The sequence below is a fragment of the Toxorhynchites rutilus genome, chromosome 1 (genome assembly GCF_029784135.1).
Source record: "Toxorhynchites rutilus septentrionalis strain SRP chromosome 1, ASM2978413v1, whole genome shotgun sequence".
NCBI lineage: Eukaryota > Metazoa > Arthropoda > Insecta > Diptera > Culicidae > Toxorhynchites > Toxorhynchites rutilus.
In genome coordinates this window covers 65,582,666-65,599,892 of record NC_073744.1, presented here as the reverse complement: position 1 = coordinate 65,599,892, position 17,227 = coordinate 65,582,666, and the positions used below count along the sequence as shown (strand labels likewise).

At 37.0% G+C, this 17,227-nt stretch overlaps 1 protein-coding gene across 4 annotated transcripts in view; it reads right to left on the bottom strand.

The window, feature by feature from the left end:
* Window positions 1-17,227, bottom strand: part of LOC129762067 (neuropeptide F receptor) — a 114,011-nt gene that overhangs the window by 75,203 nt on the left and 21,581 nt on the right. The window lies entirely within an intron of this gene.

Sequence of the window (17,227 nt, the reverse complement as noted above, 5' to 3'; positions counted from 1 at the left end):
GGCACCATAAACAACATTCAAAATTTCAACGGCCTGGCTTGCGTTTTCGCATTAATAAAAGAAAAAGTGTAAAGTGCACCGATTTTTTGTTTTGGTTAACACTCTGTAACTCAAAACTGAATAAAACAAGCAAAATAAAAGTGTGAAATTTCACCTTTACAATGAGCCTGTATTTGAAGTTGTATAATCGATATTACGCGAGATATTGATCACTAAAGCCAGCTACCGAGAAAATAATAGATAACTTTTTCCCCAACCCAATATATACAGGCAAACCTTTTTTTGAGCGGTCTTTTTTGCACGATTTTTTTTGTGCGGTATATGAAAAGAAGCATGTTTGACGAAATTATCATCCATTCAATTTATTTTTTTTCGATATTTTACATGATTTTCTGTGCGAAAAGACCATATTTGCATATAAATTATCCACTTATCAAATCATTCCTTTCCATCCATCCAATCTACTATGTTGCGCACGACATTATTTCTAATAGCATCAAGTTTTGACATGCAACTAACAACACAACACTGCCATGCGCAACCCAAAAAGGCAACTGTCCCATCGCAGAGCAGCATATCCAACATATCCAAAACTGAGAGATGTGATTTGTTTCGTTTTTATGTTATGGGTTTTTTAAAGTTACCCGATGGTGAAAAATACAAAATTTTCTCCTTTTTCCAAAAAATGACTTCAAAAAAAATCATAACTTTTGAAGCACTGAACCGTTTTAGATGATTGACATACAAAATTTAAGCCAATAAGCTAGTATTTTTTGAAAAAATATCACATTTGCAAGACAAAAATAGGTTTTGTTTTGGTAATTATTGATTTTATTCGCTTTTCATAGGTTACATGGTTAAAGATAGAGAGCGCTATATTTTTTTTAATATTTTATCTCGAAAGCTGAGGATTTTTGACATAAATATTCAAAAATCAAAGATATGTTTCTCTCCGTTTTTGAGTTATGATTTTTCAAAATTATCTCGTCTTCTTTCAATATTCCTATGCGAATAGACTAGATCTATGCGACTAAGATCATATTTTTCCTCCAGTGTAATATTTTTTTCAAAAAAAGAGCTTTAAAAAGTAATGAATTTTTGAAAAAGTCATTTTCGGGAAAAAGGGAAAAAATTATCTGTCGGACCATCAGTGAATTTGTAAAGGATTTGTACGCTCAAACATATTATGTTGTACTAACTTTTCCCGCTTTTCACTTTATTTTTTTAACTTGTACGAACTTGTGCACGCTCATCGATTTGTTGAGTTTATGAAAAGTATAACAATAATACTTTCTACTAAAATCATAGTCATTCTTATAAAAAGTGGGTTCACGTAACATAATTATACAGTATCTTGAAAATTTCAAATAAGAACTAGTGTTAATTAATAGGGGTCGATTTTTAGCCCTCGTCGACCCTCAAAATCAGTTTTTGTTAATATCGACCTCTGGAAAACATATATCGACCGCAAGTGGTCAATATCGACCACTTTGAGAATCCCTGGTTGAGCGTGAATTACAAAAGCATACTAAAATTGGGAGTACAAATTGAAAAACTGAACCTCCATTTTAGGCGCTCATTTTTTAATAAATTCTTGAAGAATTCATGAGATTTCGCAATCAATTTGGAGACTCCCCCTTTATCTATTACAGTATAGATGATTATAAAATATCCAGTAGTAAACATGTTAAAAAAGCGTTGAAATGAGAGCTTCTAAATTCCCATACTTTTGTGTAGCTTGCAATGCGTTTCTGTAAGACGAACTAGGAAATCAATATAGTGCGTGTTAGGAAAATGCATTTGATAGATCTATCAAGTCAGACGATGTGAATCACAAATTAACTTTATCTACGATATTTAACTATGAATGAAATGCTTTAATGTCACGGTACAAGAGGCAAAACAGAAAGTGGGTTATATCTATGGTATAACCGCAAGGGGGACGTAGGACTATCGTTGATTTAGAGATCATTTGTTTGATGTTGAATCAAAATCCATTCTGAATGAATGAATAAATGAATATTTGGGGGGCTTCGAAAACGAGAGCGTTACGTTGGAGGCACAAGGTTTTATGCATCCAATACAGGATACGAAAAACCTTATTCTGAAGAATAATCTTCAGAAGCTTTCCTGCTAACTGCACTTGATTGATAAATCACAAAACCATATGGATATTTTATGGATAGAAAACATTAAAATAAACTCTTTCGCTTGAATGTAATTTTCAATTCCAAGGGGAACTGGCAGATTATTTTCCAGCAACGATTGGATATTTCCACATTTTCCTCGATACTGGAAGCCCACCAGTGGTTAATACTAACTCGATAACCACCTTTTAATAGTACTTGATTGAAAAATATTTGGTCACAGTGTTACATGGATAGAAAAAATTCAAATAAACTCTTTCACATGGATGTATTTTTAAATTCCCAGAGGAACTGGCAGATTATTTTCCAGCAATGATTAGATCTTTCCGGAACTTTCTCGATGCTGAATGGCATCCAAACGGAAAGAATTCCGCGCGTGTATGTGTGTGTAGCGATGTCTTCCCGGGGAGCCGTTTGTGGCATCACTCTCCTCCTGATGGATTCCCTTCTGGCCTAGGGTGCACAAACAGGCTCTTGGTGACACCGTTCATCCGCGCTTTCATGATAAACGAAGAGCTTCACCACAACAGCGACAACATGCTCCAATCGCTGTTCAATTAGAACTGAGTGGATTTCCGAGCGGCGCTCGCTTATATACCGATTGGTGATTTCAATAGCCTGTTTTGAAAGCAATTTTAAGACTATTGAAACAAGTTTTTGGATCAAAAAGTAACAAGTATAGAACGCGTAGATATTTTAACACCCCGGTATAGAAATGAAAGACGTAGTCCTACGTCAAAAGAGATTTCTGTAGCTCGCCTGTTTCAAAAAGATTTACGAGTTTACTTGTGGTGAAATGCACAACTCAGCCGAACTCGGTGCGCCGAATACGCTTGTGCTTAAATTCGTCCCTACATTGGGAATTTATTGAATGATATTAAAAAAAATAATTGATAGATAGTTTTTCGCTTTCGCACAACCCAAAGTGAACAAAAATGAGTTGGATTCAATTCAGGAAATACTATAGCTTAAACCATTGACAATCCTGAATTCGTCCGCAACAAGATGGCTTCTATTTGACCCATTCTATTTTATCTTTTGACGTAGGACTACGTCTTTCAGGAAGGGTGCCAAATTAGAAAACAGGTCGCGTTTTTATGAAATAAAGTTAACGTTAATAACTATTTTCACTGTGAACGAATTCTCATTATTTGCGTGCCAATCGAATCGGAAATTCTCTAAAATTGATTTGATATACTATACATTACATTTCGGTAATCTCTAAACGGATCAAGTTCATGACAACTGGAAGAACTTCTGCTTCTGCCTCTGCCGATTTGTGTGCTAACCCTACTCGTATTTCGAATGCTTATAACTCGAACGTTTCTTAACAGATCAGAAAGATGTTTGCATCAATTGATAGGAAATATATCTACGCGTCTATTATAATTAATAAAATGATATTTTGACGTGGGACTACGTCTAACCGGAGTATATGGGGGTGAAATTAAAACCTAAACACAGAACAAGCAGGAAACAATGAAAAATTCCGAATGCTTATAACTCGAACATTTCTTAATTGATCGGGAAGATGTTTGCATCAATTGATAGGAAAAATACCTACGCGTCTATCACAATAGATAAAATGTTTTGATTGGCCCATGTTTTGATTGGCCCGGTCTACGGTTTCCCCAAACAGACTTTAAAATCGATGTACCTGTGGAAATCCGCTTTGCAATTATACATGCAAGCCGGGGGTATTTTTGTTCCCACCGAGCTGTCTTTCCCTAACTCGGACTTCAAAATCTATGTGCCTGGGGGAATCCGCTTTGTCAAAACATGCAAGTCGGGGGTATTTTTTACCACTGAGCTGTGTTTCCCTAACACGGACTTCAAAATTAATGTGCCTGGGGGAATCCGCTTTGCAAATACATGCAAGTCGGGGTCATTTTTTGGTGTTGAGTACTTTTGTAATCGCTTGTCGTTGTGCAGACCGGAATATGTTCCCCTAAAACGTACTTTTAAACTGAGAAGCCTGTGAAAATCGCCAGTTCAAGTACTATAGGTTAATGAACTTTCGCGGTTCGAGAACTACGTAAACATAAATGTGCAATAATTTTAGAGAAAAATGTAAAATACAATGATCGTTTGACAATTGTTCCGTTCACATATTTTGGTAGTCATAGGCATCATATCAAACGTAAAGGGACGTTCATCAAATTTAGTTCTAACGAAGAATATAATCTATTACAATAATTTAGATGCATTCTAAGATAATATTCGAAGAGGTAAACAAGTGGATTGCATAATGTAATTGCGTAGTTCTTCGTCGAAAATATGCGGTAGTGTCCTAGGTAGTGTCCCTTCCAATTTTTTCAGATGTTTGCAGGCGATATTTCAAATCAATGATACCTATGCCGAACAGTAATAATAAAGCTAAAATTATGACTCAAAATTGGACTTATAAATTCAATACAGATACAATACAGATGTTCTGGAAAATAAGTGAGATAAAAATATTGTTTTGGATCAGAAACACTGATTCTAATACGGCAACCCTGGTAACGGAATACATGTATTTATTTATTGTTTGAAGTGAAGTTTTAATTGGTTTCAAAGATACCGATATCATACAATTGCACACCAAACGAATTCAATTCTTTCGTGTTATTGAGTTGATACTTCTTCAAAAGAAACCAACCATAATCTCAGTACGAATCCTCCATCAACAGTATTATTTAGGCACCATTTCCGAATAATAACAGCGGCCACGCGTTATTCGATCGTAATGAAACTGATTTTCCACCATCGTATATCACATTTCACAATGCCACCCCACGTTGTTAAGTGCAGATCCATTTTCATGGCAGCAATAAATTTCAGCAAACAGACATAAACGGTCGATAGCGATAAAAACAATAGCACTGAAATCATAACAGCGCCCGTTTCATAAAGTAATTTTGTTCTTCATTCCCGGTGTTGGCGATGGTAAAAAAAACGGGTTCGGTAATCAGGAGAGGTCACCTCAAAATGGACCCTCTGAATACGCACATCATTCGAATGACACAAGCGATTATTGATTCGTGTGGCACACAGCAAATACTGAGCCGAGGGGTGGGCGTTTCGGTTGTATATTTTTTCCTAGAGTTGCCTGCTCTCGGCTCAGTTTTCGAGGATGATGTTTTTCCAGCTCGGTAGCCCTCAACAAAAAACGATAAGCTTCAACGCTTATATCGGTTGACAGGGCAGTTTTCACACATGTTGATAATGGAGACCGACTACCGCTCGTTTCGTGTTACCGCTCGCGCGAAAAAAGCTGCATCAGTCGATTCTACCGTTCAAAAACCATTGGCAAATAATTTTTGAACTTTTTTTACCATCATTCATTACATTTGCATAGTTCACCACTTTATAACAGACATGTTACTGAAACGGGGTAACAGTACAAAAGTTTTGTCAATAATGTCACGATGCCACGGCCATTTTCGGTGCTCCTCGAACAGCCATCATGACAATTTCATGGTAAGTTCACCATGATTTTTCATCTAGTGCTATGTGGGTGGTTAAAAGTTTCCACCGAATTAATTACAATTCACCATGCCACCGCTCTGTCTGACGCTGCCTTCAGAAGGAGGCGCGACCTTGAGGCGGAGGCGGCATTGGATCTCAGAGATCAATGTTATCGGAGCGTTTTCCAATTAAAACGGGAAAGAATGTCAAACTTGCCGACGCAAGTTTGAAGCAAAATTTCGCACCATTTTCCGAACGAGTGTTTCGCTTCGTGGAAGCGAATGAAGTGAAATGGTTGTGATAGCCTCTCCTCCGACGACTTCCTTCTGCTGGAGAAGTGAAGGATTGATTTCCGTGTGAGATATATATTTCCATCGTAGAAAATGAAATTTGCGAAGGAGTATTATTTTTGCTGTTTCTTTTTGCTTCCGCGAAGTGGGTCGAATCAAAATTTCCCAGCAATCGCGTCCGTTGACTTTTAGTGGTTTGTTGGAAGGGTTTCCCTTGGCTCGTTAGAATCATAGTGGGTGTGGAGAAATGAATAAAGAACAATTTTTTGAATTCAATAAGCAGATCAATTTCTGCTACCGTCTCTGAGTATTCATTTTCCCGTGCCAGTGAAACCAGAATGTATTTTTAGAGAAAACAAAACACGTGACCATCATTTCACACCTCACCGATCGTAAATTTTCTATGTTGCACAATATTTACAGCGGAGGTTATCCCCGCGCCTCAGATTGGTAAACAATTAGAATAATTTCGTATTGAAATTTCTTAAATCAAACAGTCAGAACGCAAAAAGTAAATGTACGAGTTTCGAGCTGATACTTTTTTAATTTCACAGATGTTTTGCAGTCCCAACGTGGTTTTTGCGAAACGTGAAAAGAGAGAATCCTCGGAAGAAAAAGAAACGAGAAACAGGAGAGTAGAAATAACAAACAAATGCTCGTAAAATATTCCACGAATAAAAACAATCAATTCGCATAAACTAGGGATCATTTTTACCGCCCAAGGTGGAGATGTAAATATTTATTAGCAAAAAAAAAGAACCGGCGAAAATATATGGCGTCTTCGGGAGGGTTTACTGGCCAAAGTTAACGCCGGTTGATTTATTTGCTACTAGGTTTTTCCTGTTGCACATGGCTGTTTTAAATTTCCCGTTGATAAATGTGTACACTTTCTTTGAAAAAAAAAATACATAAAAAATTATCTTCCCAGAACAGGAACTCATATTCGTTATATTGTAAAACAGGGCGAATTTCAACCGCATCAATCACATAAAAAGTTTTATGTCTTTTCTGGCGATAAATTTGGAATGAACTAACAGCATTTTCTTTTCGTAACGTGTTGTGAATCAAGTTCAATTGGAGCAAGTATGGATTGGAAAACATCTCCGTAAGTTATAGTATAGCACTTTGCCGAACGGAAACTCCAATAAAACAATTCCATTGACGGGAAGATGAAAGAATGATTTTATCATTATCAGCGTATCATATATTGTAACTTTTGCAGCACGAAATTAGCGAAATATTGCACTTGTTTCATCGTTGCAAGTATGCCCATATATTCGAGACATGTATAGTTTCAAAAAGCAGCCAATTTGTTTGACTTTTTTCTGGTCCAATAGCAAGTAATTCAATAATCTTGTTCCAACGATCTGGAAGACTGTCAACATACCCGTCTACGATTACTATTACCCCATAATTCAGTAGAAATCGTTTCCCACGCATGAATTTTTCGAGATGTGAGAACAGCCTGATGTATAAGACGAATTTCATGCCATCTCGTCTTAAGAGTTGGCAGCACTATCTCAGATAGTAGTGAAACATTGTGGGTGTAAAGACATGGGTCATTTAAGCAACTTTGCATACTTGAAATATTCGAAAAACAATTAGACTACTTTTTGGAAAAAGCCAAATTTTTTTTCTTATTTTTTTACAAAATTTTATAACTTAAAAACTATGATACCTACAAAATACTTGTCAAAGAATGAAATGTAGGAAATTATTTAAATTTTCTCAAAAAATTAACAAAGAAATTTTAGAAAGAAATTTCGCTGAAAAAAAGTTATTTTAAAAATTAAAATTCATTTTTCTCAAAAACGTATTTATAATTATATTATAACTAGCTAACCCGGCAAACTTCGTCCCGCCCATTTACTTGATTAATTCTCGAGTAATGCAGAAATTTGTGTTTTATTTGTATGGCAGCCACCCCTAAGAGAGGGGGGAGGGGTATCTAACCACCATATAAACATTCATTGCACCCTAAAGTTTCCATATGCCTAATTTGGTCTAATTTGCTTGATTAATTCTTGGGTAATGCAAAAATTTGTGTTTCATTTGTACGGCAGCCCCCTCTAAGAGAGGGGGAAGGAGTATCTTAACACCATAGAAACATTTATTGCATCCTAAAACCTCCACATGCCAACTTTGGTTTCGTTTGCTTGGTTAATTTCCGAGTAATGCAGAAATTTGTGTTTCATTTGTATGGCAGCCCCCCCTTAGAGAGGGGGGAGGGGTCTCAAAATATCACGAAAACCTTCCCCGGCCCCAAAAACCCCTACATACCAATTTTCATGTCGATCGGTTCAGTAGTTTCCGAGTCTATAAGAATCAGACAGACAGACAGACATCACTCCATTTATATATATATATATATATATATATATATATATATATATATATATATATATATATATATATATATATACATTCCCAAAAAATATATACATGAATAACCCTTAGAATTTCCAACAAGTCGTCCATACATCGGAAGATGAGCACTTTTACAGGGAAATAATTTTTTAAACAACAACTTTTTCATGTTTTCTATGAAAAAAATACAACTTATCCTAATTTTGTTTGAAGTCAAGATTGCGATATAGTGTATTCGACAAAGTTTTAGATCTTGTTAAAATATAAACTTTTGTCGAAGACATCAACTTTCTATATTTTATAGTTTTGGAATATAAGTCATTTTTGTATGAAGACTCCTGAAAAAAATAATGTTTTGCTCGTAAAACATTTTTGTGTATAAATTCTCACGTTTGACATGTTCTTGGCATGTTTCTAAATAGAGAAAAGTTAGCAAAGCATTTGAAATGCGATAATTTATACAAAAAAATGTTACGAATTGAACATTAATAGAATTTTTTCAAAGAAAAACATAAAAAAGCTGGTGTTTGAGAAACATTTTCGATGTAAATGTGTCCATCGTCCGATGTATGGAAAACTTGTTGGAAATTTTAAGGGCTATTTATATTTATTTCCTTCAGAATTTTGAAAGCTTATTTTTTCGAGAAAAATGAATTTTAATTTTCAAAATATTTTTTTTTCAATGAAATTTTTTCCCAAAAATTGTTTTGATAATTGTTAATGAAAACCAAAATAATTTCCTACATTCCATTATTTGACTAAAATTTTGTAAGTCTGATATTTTTTTGTAGGTTTTTCTAAATTTTGAGTTTTTTCAACTTTTTTTCCGAAAAATCTTAATTTAAAAACTATAACATCTACAAAAAGATGGTCAGAGAATGAAATGTAGGAAATTACTTAGGTTTTCATTAAAAATTATCTAATAACTTTTTGGAAAAAAATTTCATTGAAAAAAAAATATTTTGAAAATTAAAACTCATTTTTCTCGAAAACATAAGCTTTTAAAATTCTGAACAAAAAAGGATATGAATAGCCCTTAGAATTTCCAACAAGTTTTCCATACGCGGACGATGGGCACATTTACATGGGAAAAGTTTTTCGAACAACTTTTTAATTTTTTTCTTTGAAAAAATACTATTAATGTTTAATTCGTAACACTTTTATGTATAAGTTATCACAATTTACATGCTCTGCTAACTTTTCTCTATTAAGAAACATGTCAAACGTGAGAATTTACACACAAAAATGTTACGAGCAAAACATTATTTTTTTCAGGAGTCTTCATACAAAATTGACTTATATTCCAAAAACTATAATAGATAGAAAGTTGACGTCTTCGACAAAAGTTCACATTTTAATAAGATCTAAAACTTTGTCCAATACACTATATCGCAATCTTGACTCCAAACAAAATTAGGATAAGTTGTATTTTTTCCGACTTGTTGGAAATTTCTAGGGCTATTTATATATATATTTTTGGGAATTTTAGATAAATATGTTTTTGCGAAAAATAAATTTTAATTTTTAAAATAACTATTTTTTCAGCGAAATTTTTTTCCAAACAAATTTTTGGTATTTTTTCGTAAAAATTCAAACAATTTCCTACATTTCACCTTTTAAGTTATAAATTCTTTGAATATTTCAAGTATGCAAAGTTGCTTAAATGACCCACAACTACTATCTTAAATGGTGCTGTCCACGGCCAGTCGAGTTGGCATGAAATTCGTCATAAGGTGAATGAGATTTTTGTGCTGCGTTGAAGATGTCTTTGGATGATAAATGCTTCTTCTCTTTTGTCAAAAAAGTATTTTTTTCACAAGTTTTTACCTTCACTGTTGGTCCAAAATAATACAAGCATAATAAAAACATGCCCTGCCCTGGAACCTCAAATTTCAACCATAATACTGCTCACACCGACTCTGAAGTCTTTCCCATGTAATCGATGATATGCCAAAATCATACCAAGTATGGTATTGGTAAATGTCTGTGTTGACGCAGTTCCTGAATATCCCTAACATGAACATTCGTCTTCAAGACTTGTACTGTCAGATTCATATCCAGCAATCCATATTCTCATATTGTCATTAAAAGTGAAATGTTGTTATACGCTTTGAACAACAGTTTATGAGTTCGTTTTAGCGGTACACCGTTCAAAAATATTTATTGAATCACTGCATGATACTCATTTTTTTACATTGTAAAAGCATTGTGGAACCCCATTTTTAAACAATGGAGAGGCTTAGAATGAAAGGGGTGTAAGTGATTTGATCGATTTCTCTACATCGACTCGCTCTTCTGGTCATAACTTAGCTGCAAATACATTCCCAGTTGTATTTGACAATGTGGAAGATAGGTCAGAACCTCATCTATAGGATTCTATAGCGAACTTAAATTGGAACTTTTTTGCAGTTGAGTTATTAACTAAAGAAAAAGTTGATGAAGAGAAATCGATCAAGTCACTTACACCCCTTGCATTCTAAGGCCCTCAATTGTCATATCACATTTGATCAGATTCGTCCAACGGCAATTCATCAACCGACCGGTGCACAGTGGAAAATCGCTGGCCATCAGGCAAAAAACGAAATTGGCGTCAGCTGTTTCGTAATATTTTTTATTTCTTGTTATGTGAGTATAATTTTGCTCGATGCGATTTCGAAGCTATTAACTCGAGAGTAGTGGCATTGGATTGGGAACGGTTACTTAACCTTCCTACCGTGGACGATGCCTTATGATGTTTTATGACAATATTTACGAGATAATCCATAATTTGGTACCGGTAAAGACTCGAAAACCTTCTACGAATCTCCGACAACCATGGTGGAATCCGCAATTGCGTAACCTGCGAAACCGTCTGCGTAAGGCCCGAAAACGTTACCTTCGCTCTAGGACTGCTGAAAGAAAATATGATGTACAGCTCGCGGAAGCCGAGTACAGTAGCCTGCATGAATTTCGCTTTAGGGAGTACATTGATCGGCTTCAGACTGGTCTTAGATAAAAACCATCAGCTTTCGGGTCGTTTGTGAATGCTCGCAAAAAATCACCTGGTATTCCGCTAGATGTAACTTATGGCACACAAAACTCCATCACCAGTGACAGTTCTGCGAATCTCTTTGCTTTCCGTAGCGTTTTCGAGCATGCTGAGGTTTCTGCGAGCTGTATGTTGATCAATTGCCAAGCTATGATATTCGCATGCAGCAGCCTCACTTCAGTCGCGCCGATATTTTTGAAGCTCTCCGTTCGGTTGATGCATCGAAAGGCCCAGATCCGGACTATATTCCACCATCCTTCGTCAAGAACTGTGCCGCATCGTTAGCCGCTTCCGTCATGCTTATATTTAACCGCTCTCTTATGGATGGCATTTTTTCCGGATGTTTGGAAGCTGGCATCAATCAGTCTTGAAGATCGGACTGGTAATACGCACAACGTGGAAAATTATCGACCCATTTCGATCTTGAGCTGTTTGGCCAAGGTGCTAGAATGACTTTTGCACGACAAGATGTATTCAGCTGTTCGGTCAATGATCTCGGATTCTCAACATGGATGAAAAAGCGCTCGACTACCTCTAACTTGATGACCTTCCCTAGCACAATTATTCGCAGCATTGAGAAGCGTCAGTAAGTAGACGCCGTGTACATAGACTTTTCGAAGGCTTTCGATAAAGTACCTCACAATCTTGCCATTTCAAAACTGAATCGCATTGGTCTGCCTCCGTGGATTGATCGCTGACTGAACTCTGTAGCAACCCTAGTCAGCGAGCGATATCAATTCTGACTAGCGGTCAATATGCAGTGGAATAGGCGCACCAACACAAATACGCAATATTTCAACAACTCTCATGCTATAACCAAGATGTGTGGATAAAGGTGTGACCGTGTCGTCAATAAGTGCGCGAGGGGAAACGGTATAAATATACAGAGGACTGTGGAAAGGGATTTGACTGCAAATAGAGATGTCTAATTTTTTCGTTTATTCAATTGTCGATTAATCGTGGGGTCATTTTTAAATATTCGATTCATTCGAATAATTGTTTTTCAGTATTCGATTAACCGAGCGAATATTCATTTCTTGTAATCAAAAAGAACATACATATTTGTAATAAAAAAGTACGATGTCATAATTTTAAAAGTTACATTAAATATGTATATTTGAAATAAACATGGTGCAGAATAATTGTTTTTGAATGAAATGGTATTTTAGTATATTGATAAATTTACCATTTCATGATTTTTTGAGGACGATTGAAAAAAAAAGTACACAATGAAAATGATGCACAATATAATTATTGTGCCAACATAGAATTTTTTCTGCTCAAAATTACCTGTTCTTTGAATGTTGAATGAAATAGCTAATTTGTTTGAATATTTCTGCTTGGTTCTTATAGCTACTAGTTCAAAAGAGGTACATTTATAGAATCATTGACCACTAGTATGTTACATTTTCCTCGGCACGCTGAATTTGAATACTACTATTTTAGAACGGGAGCTGAGATCACCTTCTTTAAGTCCGCATTTTACTCCTGGAGACCCTGAATTCTTCTTCCCAGTCTCCTCCACCACCAGGGAATCATTTTTATGGTTCAACCGTAAATAATTTAGCATATCCGAAGAATTCCGACGAAACACCATGACGGTTAACACTCCTATACTCGCGCATAGGTCTGAGAGACCAAGAAATCAATAATTCGTTCATTTCTCAGAAAACATCAACACTACGACATTGCGATTCTTTCTAGCTTCGTCATTCGTTGTTCATCATCGTTTAGCGTATCGTATAAGTTGGTACGAAGGGGACGTATATAACTTTTTCACCACCTTCGGTCTGAGACACCGACGCGCGTACAGGAGTAACTTTTATGGACAAGTGACTTTTTTTCCTATTTTAGAATATTGTTCAATGAAATGTATAAATTAATGTCAGTGGCGTGGAATATTTATTAAATATAATGCATAATATCATTTTCGGACTATTCTTATTTGATTTTAGTCCTTTTGTCACCGGATTGAACGGATTCATATATTATTCGTCGATATACTCGTCGTTAGATTCATACGTGCAAAAGTAAAGTACAAATGTTTGACATTCGTATAGTTGTTCACTAAATATAATGGTCACGCATATACACACTTGTCAAATAAATGCACTTGCGGAAGAATTGTAAACTGCAAATTATAAATTAATCGTTGGCTTATGGTTATTTTTACAGTTAGGTTTTCAGGTATTCAGGTTCAGGTTCAGGTTCAGGTTTTTTCTATAATATATGAGCTGAACAATATCGACGATAAAACAAGTCGCAGGAAGTTCCTAGAAATCCTTTTATATCATCTTTTTATGCCCCATCAAAAACAGGCATTAGGTTGCTGTTAACCAAGAACACAGAAACAAAGAATATTAGATATAGGAAAACTTGAAATTCCAGAAACCTTACAATTGAATAATTAACCGACGTCTCTAACTGCAAAACGCGGGAAAAATACCTTCATCACCGACCGACACTGAAAGTCGATTTATTCTCTTGAGCTCAAACATATAAGATAGAGTATATTACAAATCTAACTTTAACCGTAAAAGACTTACCTTTCAACTTTTCAATGCTCTTATTCCCACCAAAACAATACCACACACAAAGAGCAAAAAAAAGATATTGCAAAATATTGCAGATTGTTTACATACAAAATCCAAGATGGCTGAAAGGCCTTTCTCATAAGTCGCGCTACCGTATTGTATCTATCGTGGCTATAACCGCACTTGGCCCAACTGTCGTGTGAAGAGCGAAAGATCAGAAGGCGAGAGAAAGCTTTGAGGTGGGTTTTGGATGACGGCGAGTAAGAGCACGAGAGATCACGGTACGGGAGCTTTTATTTCGATCGGTCGGGATGGGTCGAAAAAGATACGGATAAGGCAGTCTGAAAACAACTAGCAAGAAGGGTGCACGTCATCGTCTTAGGGATTTGAGGATTAAGATAATCGCAGAAGTTTGGAGTTTGTTCGTGGACGGATTTGTTTTGGTCGTGACATCGCTCAATAGTGTGTGGAGTGAAGATCGCGAGTTTTCCCGGTTTCGCGCACGATAGAATTATTCGCGATCGTGAAAGTGGTTTCGCAAAGCTGCCCTGCGTTCGTTTGGAGTTGCCAAAGGAACTGAACGTTCGCTGAATAGGATACGCGAAACGTGATGTTGTGAAGGAATCACATAGAGAAATATCATAGAAGGGTGTCCTAGTTATTGTTACTGGCAAAGAAATTAGTGACAATTAAGATACCCACTAGCGTTGGGTGAGTGCCACGACGGCGGTGGCATCGGAGATAGTGCGACATCGACGAGTCAGGTGAGGCATAGTGAGAGTGAGTGTCTGCGAGCTGTGTGTTGGTGCGAGAGCTTTTGGGTGTTGTTTTGCCCCGAAAGTTCTGTTCGAAGTTTATGCATGCGTATGCCAGTGTTGGCAGTTGATGCGTTATTTTCCCTCTTGAGTAGGAAAATAGAGAAATTTGTAACAACTCTTACTTATCATGTAGGAAGGCTTACGTTAAGGTTCTTCTTCTTCTTCAATGGCACTAACGTTCCTAGAGGAGCTTCGCCGTCTCAACGTAGTATTACTTGCGTCATTTTTATTAGTACTTAGTTGAGATTTCTATGCCAAATAACACGCCTTGAATGCATTCTGAGTGGCAAGCTCTAGAATACGCGTGATCACAGTGCATGTCGGAGGAAATTTCTTTGACGAAAAATTCCCCTAACCAGAACGGGAATCGAACCCGAACACCCGGCATGTTAGTTATGACGCTAACCACTCGGCCACGGGAGCACTTACGTTAAGGTTCATGATGCCAAATCTGAGATCTTCGAAATACCGTCAGGTGTTCCGCAAGGCAGTCACTTGGGACCTCTTATCTTCGTTTTATTCATCAACGACGTTTGTGACCACTTAAGCTCCTGTAAGTTGCTATACGCTGATGATCATAAGTTATACCGTACGATCAATTCGATGCTAGATTGCTGTGCACTTCAAACTGATATTGCTTGGCTAATAACGTGGTGTCAGTTGAACGGCATGCAAGTAAACACAGCCAAATGCAAGGACATCACCTTCACCCGTGGTCAGTCGCCGATCAGATTCGAATATTCGATGGACCAGTTGACGCTTACAACAGTCGATTCTTTTTTTTTCCAATTCATTTATTTGTAAGGCTCAATCGCATGAGCTTTGCGGAGCCACTAATTCATGATTTGTTTTTACAGAATTTCAACTTAAATCTATGTTTAGTAGGTTTCGACCGATTGCTCGCGGTTTACTCGAGGTTAGAGGGGCAACAATTTTTGTGGGACGGGTCAGGTTAGGGATATGGATATGAGGTATCATTGTCTCAACCGAGGGTTGCCGCACGCACTGTAGCATTGTGCATAACGACCAGGGATAGCATCTGGTGTTCGACTAGCTGTCGAGGGTGGGCGACGGTGAGATGAGGCGACAAGACAAACAAACTAATAACGAAAAAGAAAAAAAACACAAAAGCATTAAATTCTTATACTAGACCGTTTCACAAACATATAGATCAACTGCATATAGCAGATGTCACGAGTTCCCAACACGTCTCTAACAGGAACAAAGGGTTGTCTTCCTTGGACCTCAAGGGCATTCAAAAGGTACTCTCTGGCTGCGTAATTATCCGTACATTGCCAAACTGCGTGATCGATGTCATCGTAACCGTTTCCACACCGACAGACATTGTTTTGAACAAGATTTATTATGTGGAGGTGCACATCTAGCGAGTAGTGGTTGGACATAAGTCTACTCATTACACGAATGAAGTCACGACTTACGTCCAGACCTTTGAACCACGCTCTCGAAGAAACATTTGGAATAATTGAATATAACCACCGCCCAAGACTTCCAGTGTTCCAATCAGTTTGCCAACTCAAGAGGGAACTTTGATGCAGTAATTGGAAAAATTCATCGTATGAAATCTGTCTACCAAACAATTCGCCTTCCTGGGCACCCACCTTTGCGAGAGTGTCCGCTTTCCCATTGCCAGGAATTGAGCAATGAGAGGGGACCCATACAAAGGTTAACTTATAAGATCTTTCGATCAGTGCACTCATCTGCTGCCTCACTTTTGTGAGGAAATAAGATGGGTGCCTACTAGTTTTCATCGACTGGAGAGCCTCAAGCGAACTGAGACTATCCGAGAAAATGAAGTAATGGTCTGCAGGCTTGTTGGAGATCATCCCCAATGCGAAGTCGATTGCTGCCAGCTCAGCAACATAAACGGAACAAGGTTCCTGCAGTTTACGGAAGGCGCTCGAATTTTCATTGAAAACACCGAAGCCAGTGGATCCATTGAGACGAGACCCATCAGTGAAGTATCTTTTCATGCAATTGACTTTTTGGTACTTTCGGTTAAAAATACGGGGAATGAAAGTTGGTCGAAGGTGATCTGAAATCCCAAGTATTGCTTGTTTCATCGACAGATCGTATTCAATTGAGGAACTACTGATGGTGAAGTGAGCACGATCTGGAGTAAACGATGGAAGACAAATATCTGACGAAATATAGTGGTAATAAATTCTCATAAACCGAGATTGTATATTTAGATGAAGAATTTTTTCAAAGTTTTCAATCACAAGTGTGTTCGTGACTCCGCATTTCACCAGTATTCTGAGAGAAAGTTCCCAGAATCGGTTCTGTAGAGGAATTACTCCTGCCAGAACCTCGAGACTCATGTTATGCGTTGAGTGCATACAGCCGAGAACTATACGCAGACAATGATATGATATTGAATTCGTTCCAATTTTAGAAGGTGACTTTTAGCTGCTGAGAAAAAGCAGAAAGAGCCATACTCCAGAATAGATAGAATAGTTGTTTTATAAAAGCGTCATGAGATCTCCCGGATGAGCTCCCCACCACGTGCCGCAAATCGAGCGGAGAAAGTTGACCCTTTTTTGAAATTTTTGCTTCAAATACGTAATATGGGTAT